The sequence below is a fragment of the Rhagoletis zephyria genome, unplaced genomic scaffold (assembly GCF_001687245.7).
Source record: "Rhagoletis zephyria isolate East Lansing unplaced genomic scaffold, Rhagoletis_zephyria_1.1 Rzeph_scaffold_03059, whole genome shotgun sequence".
NCBI lineage: Eukaryota > Metazoa > Arthropoda > Insecta > Diptera > Tephritidae > Rhagoletis > Rhagoletis zephyria.
The window spans coordinates 50,127-60,613 of NW_016160143.1; the positions used below are offsets into that span (position 1 = coordinate 50,127).

A 10,487-nucleotide genomic window follows, 5' to 3' on the forward strand; every position below is an offset into this window, starting at 1 on the left:
CATTTCTACGAAAAGTGGGTTTTCCCTACATATTAAATATTTTTTGATTTTTTTAAAAAAGCATTCTTTACTTTTTTTTTGACCACCCTAATGTTTATTTGGCAGAAGCATACCATTTTAGGTATATTTGGACGTAGCCCAATAACTCATGGGAAATTCTTTCTTATTTTCATAGGCATTTCCACACACTTTTAGTGTGCCTCCGTCTNATTCGGTATTATTATCGGACGTCTTCTGGAGAGAAGTAGAGTTTTCCGATCGAAAAATATTGGTTTCAAAACTTCTATACCATTTCTACGAAAAGTGGGTTTTCCCTATATATTAAATATTTTTTGATTTTTTTAAAAAAGCATTCTTTACTTTTTTTTGACCACCCTAATGTTTATTTGGCAGAAGCATACCATTTTAGGCATATTTGGACGTAGCCCAATAACTCATGGGAAATTCTTTCTTATTTTCATAGGCATTTCCACACACTTTTAGTGTGCCTCCGTCCTTTATGAAAAGCCATAAAAATAGGTGAAAAAATTGTTTTGACTTAAATGTGATTCAAAAAAGAGATAGGGCATCGAAGAGAGAGGTTCTCACCAAATGTTTAAAATATATACACACAAAAACTCATATCTACCTTTCAGGTATGGGTGGATGCTGCATTGTGGTTCGAGTGGAAATGAACGCCCAGTACTGAAGTTATTCAACGCGGTAGCCGCTGTTTTGAGGTGGAAGAACTTCACAAGGCTTCACAAGGGACAAGGATTTTGGCTTCACAAGGGTCTGTGTAAGTATCGTCAATTATATTTATTCGTCTATATTTATATATGTAAGTCTGGCCAAAATAAATCTGATTCAACCAAAGTACATGTTTCTTGATGTTCTAGGCTAGCCAAATTAAATAGGATACTTTATAGTAGTTCCGTACTTTTTTGAACAAAAAAATTAACACGNGGAAGAACTTCACAAGGCTTCACAAGGGACAAGGATTTTGGCTTCACAAGGGTCTGTGTAAGTATCGTCAATTATATTTATTCGTCTATATTTATATATGGCCAAAATAAATCTGATTCAATCAAAGTACATGTTTTTTGATGTTCTAGGCTAGCCAAATTAAATAAGATACTTTATAGTAGTTCCGTACTTTTTTGAACAAAAAAATTAACACGCTCTAACTTGCAATGTAGTAAAAACTATTTTAATCGAAAATAAAAATTTAAAAAAGGCCCTTCTATACATATCTAAAAAAAATACATCGAACAAAAATCATTGGAGATGCGGGGCATCGATCCCCGTACCTCTCACATGCTAAGCGAGCGCTCTACCATCTGAGCTACATCCCCATCTGATAACACAGTGTTTAAATGTCAGACAAAATATATGTACATTTGTTAGTTGTATTCAACCACTATAATACAAACGTGCATTGCGTAAAACAGCCAATGGCTTTTGGTAATTTTTCTAGGTCAAGCTGTANGCATCGATCCCCGTACCTCTCACATGCTAAGCGAGCGCTCTACCATCTGAGCTACATCCCCATCTGATAACACAGTGTTTAAATGTCAGACAAAATATATGAACATTGTTAGTTGTATTCAACCACTATAGTACAAACGTGCATTGCGTAAAACAGCCAATGGCTTTTGGTAATTTTTCTAGGTCAAGCTGTGCAGACAATGGTCACTTTGAAGTAACGAAATACGAGTATATAAATTAGTCAGCGACAAAATTGGATAATTAAAATGCAAGTAACGTTCATTCAGTGTTATATTGATTGTTGTTGCTAGCGGGCCGCTACGGCTGGAGTTTCAGATAGCCTATTTATGTGGTCAAATCTATAATTTCAAAGATAATTTGATACGCTTAGGAAATACGGAAGTGATGCGTAATAGTGATATGTAAGAGTTTTGAAGTGCACAATCTTCCCATTGCTCAAAATGCAGGTACTGAAGTAGGCCAAATATCATTTCACTGTTAAACAAATTAAACCAGTATTTTCTTTTTTTCAAAATGAATGTACAGATCGAACTTCGAGATGTATTTTGGGGCCTCACAGTGCAGGATCTTAATATTTTTGTAATTCTAAATCCAAATATCGCTAGCTTAGAGTGAAAAATTGCTAAGTCCTATTTTAAAAATTTTGCAGGAGAGTAAAACAACTTCTTATTGCCATTTTCTTCAAGTATTTCGCAAAATTTCGTACACAACATTTTTCCTGTTCAAAGAAAGCAAAACTCTATATGAATCAGAGAGATTTGATCTANGGCCTCACAGTGCAGGATCTTAATATTTTTGTAATTCTAAATCCAAATATTGCTAGCTTAGAGCGAAAAATTGCTAAGTCCTATTTTAAAAATTTTTGCGGGAGAGTAAAACAACTTCTTATTGCCATTTTCTTCAAGTATTTCGCAAAATTTCGTACACAACATTTTTCCTGTTCAAAGAAAAGCAAAACTCTATATGAACCAGAGAGATTTGATCTTTGTTAAAAGATGTCGTACTATCTGGCCTTATCGAAATTTCCGTGCTTCTTTTGTACTTAACAAATTTTCCTTTCATTGATTATAAACGGGAATAAATAAAAGAAGTATCCTTATTCTTTTCGAAAAATTGGACTAAGCAACTTTTACTTTACAATTTATAGTTTGACAGTTGACAGCTGTCAAATAAACTGACAATTTCTATAAAAATAAAACATCTTTTTGAAAATACTGCTGATCAGATTTTTAGGCACGCTAGCCACGAATTTTGTGTCAGACCAGCAAATACCCGGCGTAGTTCATTGCGCCTCAAAACTATTTCTGTGTTGCAAGAAGCACTAAAAATGTTCCACCGTCTCATGNGAAAAATTGGACTAAGCAACTTTTACTTTACAATTTATAGTTTGACAGTTAACAGCTGTCGAATCAACTGACAATTTCTATAAAAATAAAAAAAACTTTTTGAAACTACTGCTGATCAGATTTTTAGGCACGCTAGCCACGAATTTTGTGTCAGACCAGCAAAAACCCGGCGTAGTTAACTGCGCCTCAAAACTATTTTTGTGTTGCAAGAAGCACAAAAAATGTTCCACCGTCTCATCCTCATCAAGGCCGGATAGGTAAATGGAGTTGTTATTTACGCCTTCACAGTTAGGTGTTTGTGCCACGTGAAGAGACCAGTCAGCAGTCCCGTCTGCTCAGTGAGAGCAAAATCTATATATGTATTTAGATATTCTAAGATTGAAGGCTGTATGAATTTTGCCCATCTGCATCACCTCGATGCCACCCAGTCATTGCTGAGCGAAATATTCATCCAATCGCTGATTGTGGCTTCGACGGCCGAAGTTGGGAGTGCTATCACCGCCGAGTGACCTGGAACCCAGAGCAGAGCAAGTTCGTTATGCTTACCAACATAATTTAGTCGACTCTTGCATTGCCGAACTAGTTTAGAAGTACATACTATGTACTTAGGTACATAGGGCTGGACAATGCCTTAAGTACAGCTTGGCTGTCAATGCAGATACGTAAACTCCTTCCCTCCCCCTCTTTTCCCCCACGTGGTATATGACCTTGTGGTTTGCAAATACCTCAACTAGGAAGACCGAAGCATATTACCCAAGAGAAAAGTGAAGCTTATTCCCATTAACTTTGAAAAAGACCCTTGATCCAGACCCAGAGTCATTTTTGGAGCTATCAGAGAAGATTCGACAATGGGTGAATCCCGGCGCAGTGCTGGAATTAAACCAACATTCAGCCTCAGGGAATTCAACATTATAGAATCTCTTTTATCCTGTAGCATTGAAAAGACACAAGTGCTCACATCTCGTGGACCCCCATATTTTTTGCACGGAGACGTAGATCACCGTCAAGTTTTCCGTGGGCTACTGGGGGTCCACCTGGAGCACTTTGGGAATCACTGGTCTAAATTATTGCAAGGCCTTTACTAAGGATCACAAGTATTAGGGGTATTCTCTGAGTCTTGCAAAGCCCTTGCACGGTTTTTACCGTGCAATCCGTGCAATATGTGCACCATGCAAGGCATTTGCAAGACTCAGAGAATACCCCTATTGTTCTTAATTTGATTAGCGAGTCCATAATTAACAACATATGTACATATTTAAATACATATCCATATATGAAAGTATGCATGTATAAATGCCGGATTGACGCACAATAACAAATACAAACAAAAACAGCATCTTACTTACGAAAGCCGTAAAAAATTAAAGACTCAATAAAACGGTAAATATTTAAATAATAAGCAAGAACACCAACAACAGCAAGGCTATCTAAGAGAAAGAGAGAAGATAACAAGAAACAAACGTAATTGACGATTACTAATTGCATTTTAATTGCCGTCGAAAAGCGGCAACAATCACTGCAGCAGAGTCGGCGACAGAGCAATGAGTAGAGCGACCGAATACAGAATAAGTAAGCAACAATAATGACAGTAGCAGAAACAACAACAATAAGAAGCAATAGCGTAACGACAACAACAATTGCAGCGCCCTTCTTTAGCTGATTTTATGCAACGTTTGCAATTTTATTTGCATTTCCTGTCATTTGTCTGTATTTTCCGAAACTTAAATACTTTTACCTTTAAAATCGGTTGAAGTGGTTACTCATAAATGCATAATGCATTGGAATGTTTACTAATCAAGCAGGTAGGTATTTACATATATGTTTGGATATGTATGTACATGTATGTATGTATGCACGCTCGTGGTCAGCTGGTTATACGGGAGAAAATGCTCAACACCGCCAGCCAAAAAAATTATTAAACATCAACTAAAAACTGCCTATCTAAAATTTGTTTAAACATTTTTAATAAAAAGTTTGCAATTTTTGGGTGTAATTGTTAACGTTTGTTTAATTTTGTACGAAGTTTGAAATGTGGATTTATGTGGGGCTGCTTATGTAATTTACTAAACTTTCATAAAAAAAATTCTAAACATCAAATAGATAAAAGAAAAATAGCCAAACCTGGTCAAAATGTCACTTAACTTAATCACCTGACCACAAGGGTCGCTCGTTCGCTGGTAGAACAGTGCAGTTGAAAAAGATTTTCTTTTTTGAGTTGAGTATGAAAATGGCTTCAATTATTATTTATGCCGCGAAAAACAAATCGAACCGTTCGAGTATCTGTCCATTTGGGGCTTAGAAAACGCAATTATGAAGGTGGAAAAATAAATGGAGCCACAACGTGCCAATGTTTGGTATGGGCTTTGAGCTGAAGCCGTTCTTGACCTTAACCTTTGGAAAATCAATAACATTTTGACGAAATAGCGCGTGTTTTCCAACAAAGCCATGACAAACATTTGCCCGATGTGCTATTTCAAACACAACCCTATCCTAAATATTTAAATTAAGTTTGAATAAAACAAAAAAATTAAAAGAAAAAATTTGATTGTGAAAACTTTTTTTCTATTTAATATAAATACATATGTAAGCATTGCGTAAATTCTGGGATACTCTTTATATATATGCATGTATGTATGTATGTGATTGTACATACCTACGCACCACTTTCACGAGATGACAGCCAAAAGATAAGATCAGTTAAGCAATGTTTATTAGAAAATGACTTTAAATATACAAAAATATATTTTTGTCATTTCGTATCCTCTTCTTATAGGTATATTTAATTTTAGAAAAAAGTCATATGGACAAATCTTCGGAATCGTTCGATTCAACGTTGAAGGTATATAAATTTTTAAATTGAACGTAAAACAAGTAATTTTTAATAAAAAAATCAAACCGACTTCAGTTCTCATAAAAAAATTTAAGAGCATCGTTAGATTCTTCATAATCCAATGATCGGATCTAAACAAAATTTCTGTCATCCCTTGTCCAATTTGGTTTGGAGACAAGCAAAATAACAATACCACGAGCAAGATAGAGTTCGAAATATACAGAAAACCATCTGTAGCTGTTGGTTGCAATAATACACAACAGCTCGAACCATCCACAGCAACACAAAAATGCAGCACCTAGACAACTAATAACGAGGCTTAAAGGTACCCCTCTAACAGAAGAAGACTACAAGAATGAACTGGTTACAATATATGCCATTGCGGAAAATAACGGATATAGGGGAGGCCTGGTTGAAAAGTTAAAGACACAAAATCGAAAAACACAAGCAAAGAGGAAAACAATAAAAAAAAACTTGGGCAGTTCTAACTTACACGGGAAATACATCGTATAAACTTGCCAAATTCTTTCATACGTACGACATTCAGACATCATTTAAAACAAGGAACACTGCGGGAAGAATATTGAAAGAGAAAATAAGCGAGAAAGACCCGCTAGATAAACAGGGCGTTTACAAGTTAACCTGCGAGTGCCGATAAAGCTACATAGGAAAAGCAGGACGAAATATAAGCACAAGGTATCGAGAACACATAAGGGATTACAATAAGACAAAACGAAAACCAGAGGCTACAATAGAATCAAACTTCACAAATCACATGATAAAAAATAAATGCGCACCAATGAAGATTGGACAAACAACAGAACTTCTCCTTGTACAACATAAAGGACAAAGATTGAATATATTGGAAAATGTGGAAAAGAACAAATAATAAATGAGCAAATAAATACGGTAACGGATGTACTCTTTGAACCTCTAAAACTACTGTACGGGAAGAAAAATTACAATAACAAAATAGAAAGGATAGACATGGAAGGGAATACACTAATTATAAAAACAAAGAAGGTAAAAATCACCGACTTTAAAGCAAATACAAGCCAGAACAATTCATCTACCTATTGAGCACCGCAAATACTACAAAACTAAAAAGATGTACCTAACAAAAGAAAGAGGTAGTTAATAAGGACTACAAATACGAGCAATCAACAAAAATTATCCAGAACGAAAAATGACACTGAAGATGGAACAACGCCGAAACCGGTTCGTTTCCAAACCACATTTGACAAGGGATGACGGAAATTAGTTCCAAAAAACATCATACACCCACCCTGCCGGAAACAACAACAACCAAAAAGGAAATATGTATATGTATATTCCGACGAATTGATAATCGCCTCCTTTTTTGAAGTCCGTTAAAAATAAGTTATACATCAAGTAGTTTGAAATAAAGTGAGGAAACAATAAATTCTTTTGTGATTAGGTTTTTCTTAAATGCTAAAAGTGTTATAAGTAAAAAACGGTAATTTACGTAAACTCGAAGTTGGCGATATTGTTAGAGTGCGTGGTTTTTTTCTGATTTAAAAAACGGTGTTTAAGAAGGTCAGCTGCATTGTGGGTAACAAATTTGAAGTGGTTTTCGAGATACAAATTTTTCGCATAAGTGGGCGGGCCATGCCCAATTTCCAAACAACTTTACGAAAAATTAATTTTTGCTTAATATAAATTTTGACTAAATTTTTGAAAATCGTTAACCGCGCTGCCCAAAGATCTGAAAAGCCTTTACATACACACATACTGTAAATGCATTAAGAATGGTATCCACCGATCTTGCACACACTTTTAAAACGTCTTATTTACTTCTTTAATATGGAAGTAATATATGAAGCGTAGAATTCGACGTTAATGCAAAGTTTCAGTACTCCTTTGAACTTATACACATTTCGTTCCTTTTTTCCTATGTTTCACTAAATAGAAACCGATAGAAATGTTGCAAATAGTTCGATCAGCTGCATTATTTCCTTTCTTCCTACATTCTAAAATGAATTTTCATAAAAGGTGGACACAGCAATTTTTCACTCTAAACTAGCAATATATATACATATGATTGTTTACGTACACTACACAATAAAAATGCCTGCAAATAAAGGTATAATATCCAAGAGAAAAAATAGATGTATAATATTCTTAATTTAGAGATTATTAAAAATAAAATAAATATTACCAGTTAGCTTTTTATCTAATCATTTTTCAAATATTAAGTAATGATCAGGATTCATTTAGTCATAAGCGAAGAAGACAAATCGTACACGATCTTCAAAAGTGATACAATTCAAAATTTGGCGTTTTTGAAATTACATATGCGATAAAAATGTAGACAGAGCTTTTATTTACTTTTCAGCAAAGGCTGGACCAAATTTTTATTATAATTTGTTGAAAAACCCTAAAGATAAGTCTCCCGTGCCCATATGATTAGCATTTGCTAAGAAATAGTTTTTCGCATTTTCTCACAAACCTTTAATTTTGAGTTGTGTCATCTTTGAAGATCGCTTGCGCAATCTCGAATTTGTTCAGCCCTCGTTTAATAATTGTCTTTGAAACAACGTCATCGTCGCGACCTAATACTGCACTCAATATCTTTATAGCTATCCACAGTATTTCTGTGATATGTAAAGGTGTATATATGCCTGTATGGGCATACGTATGTCTGTAGCACTACGATTTGATACAGTTGTTGCTACTGCGGTGGGCTTATCAGCGGAGTGGGCGCTTAGTTATGACGAAAATACCGCAAGCTACCAAAGAAATAATAAAATTATTTACATACACTAAAAACTAGAACAATTTTCGAGATACTAATGCGGTAATTGTTGATGACATTTAGTACACAGCACGTAGAATATTTTTCATGTTCATATATATGCATCTGTATATAGACATATGTGCGCACAAGAAAATCGAAAAGGCGATGTATGTAGTATGTGCATTACGGTGGTCCAAGAAGAGTAAAGTCGGAATTTTAATGCTCTCACTCCCTAGGATTGTTCTATATTAAAAAGTATACACATATTTTTTATTTGAATATCAAAAAATTTTTAGATTTGGCCCAAAGTTTTCCATGTATGTATTATATATGGAAAGAAAACAAATTTTCGTAGAAATGGCATAGAATTCTTGAAAATCAATATTTTTCGATCCGAAAACTCAGGTTATCTTCAGTAGACTTTCTGGAGTAATACCCAATTTTTTATATAACCATTTTTTAATACTTACAATTTTTTTAGTAACAACGACTTTTTATTGGTCCCCCATTGTATTTTTCGACGTTTTTGGTGGTTTTTGGCGGTCCTATCAAGTATAGTTACTATGATAAAATGGTTAACCAAACAATTCGTTTTTATTATTCGGAATATTCTACAGATAAATAGAGTTTTCAGATCGAAAAGTATTGATTTTTAAGAATTCTATACCATTTCTACGAAAAGTGGTTTTTATTTTTCTTATAAAACACGGAAAACTTTGAGCGCTTAGAGTGACCTCTAAATATTGTTTGATTTAAAAAAAAAAAAAAAAAAAAATGGGGAGTATATTTTCGGTATGGAAGAATCCTGGGGGGTGAGGGCATAAAAATTCCGGCTTTACTTTTCACATGCATTTTTTGACCACCATAATGTGCATACATACATATGTACTATATAAGTTTATGTATAAGTACGAGTTCAGTTGCATGCACAGTTAGCAGCAAAGTATTTTGGAGCGCCAGTAAGTAGCCGAAGCTGCGCTGCCGTTAGCTAAATTCATTGCCAATTGCCTTCTGATTTTTTGTTTGTTGCATTGCTGCTGTCATAATGTGACTTTTTGCCCTTGCTGGCCTTACTCTATTTCTTCACAAATGCATCATTTTCCAACATATGTACATACATACATGCACACTATATGTGCATGGCGACTCGAATAAATAGTACTTTTAAGTAGCCAGCCAAATTTATATGCGGCCCACTGTGTCATCTAGTTGGCCTTAGCGACCCAGTAATTGAGCAATCTGAGTATAAATGCTATACATATGAAGATATGTATGTACTCGTATATAAGTATATGTATGTATGTGTTGCTAATTGTGTGTCTTATGTAGTTTACTTGTAGAAATCTATACACTTGTACATACATACATATGTATATGTATATCGTATGCACTTGCACTTGCACTTCCGAATGTCTGCGGCGAATGCTCGTAAATTAAGGCAAAAAGTATTACATATATCAACAACAACAGCAACAACCGCAATACAGCAACAATGGTTGCAGTTACACTTGTCATTTTAGACGCGAACGTCCGCTTGGCCAAAGCTTCAAAAATACAATTCGATTCGTGACTAAAAGTCGGCCATATATATATGTATGTAGATAAATAAAGCGCCACCCGCCGGCTATTTGTGCTTTTGATTCAATCTTTTACTTAAAAAGCATACCGACATTCATACATAGCTACTGTTTACGTTTTGGGCTTAGGGTCTATCTAGTATTTATGTTCATTTGAAGTATTGAGTATTTGACTTGAATAGAAAGCGCTCCCTGTCACTTCTGTTCTTCGGTTGCCAAAATCAATGTATCACATTTTTAGTCTGTTTTTATTATAGAATTTTCACTTCCACGTTGTTGTTGCTGTCGCTGTTTTAGGCATGTAGTGTAATGTGTCATCGCATTAGCTAACATTGTCTGAATGGCTAGCGGTATGATTTGCTTGCATTTGTATGGGTGCATTAATATAAGAAATGTTTGCAGATTGGCTTTTTGTTTGCTTGTTTATATGGACATACTACATGCATCCTATGTATAAAAAAATACATAAATATGTACTTGCCTACATA

At 34.7% G+C, this 10,487-nt stretch overlaps 1 non-coding gene across 1 annotated transcript; it reads right to left on the bottom strand.

Moving 5' to 3' along the window:
• Positions 1-1,261: 1,261 nt before the first annotated feature.
• On the bottom strand, positions 1,262-1,334 carry TRNAA-AGC (transfer RNA alanine (anticodon AGC)). The gene has a single exon. It is a non-coding gene; the product is annotated as a tRNA-Ala (tRNA).
• Positions 1,335-10,487: the final 9,153 nt, after the last annotated feature.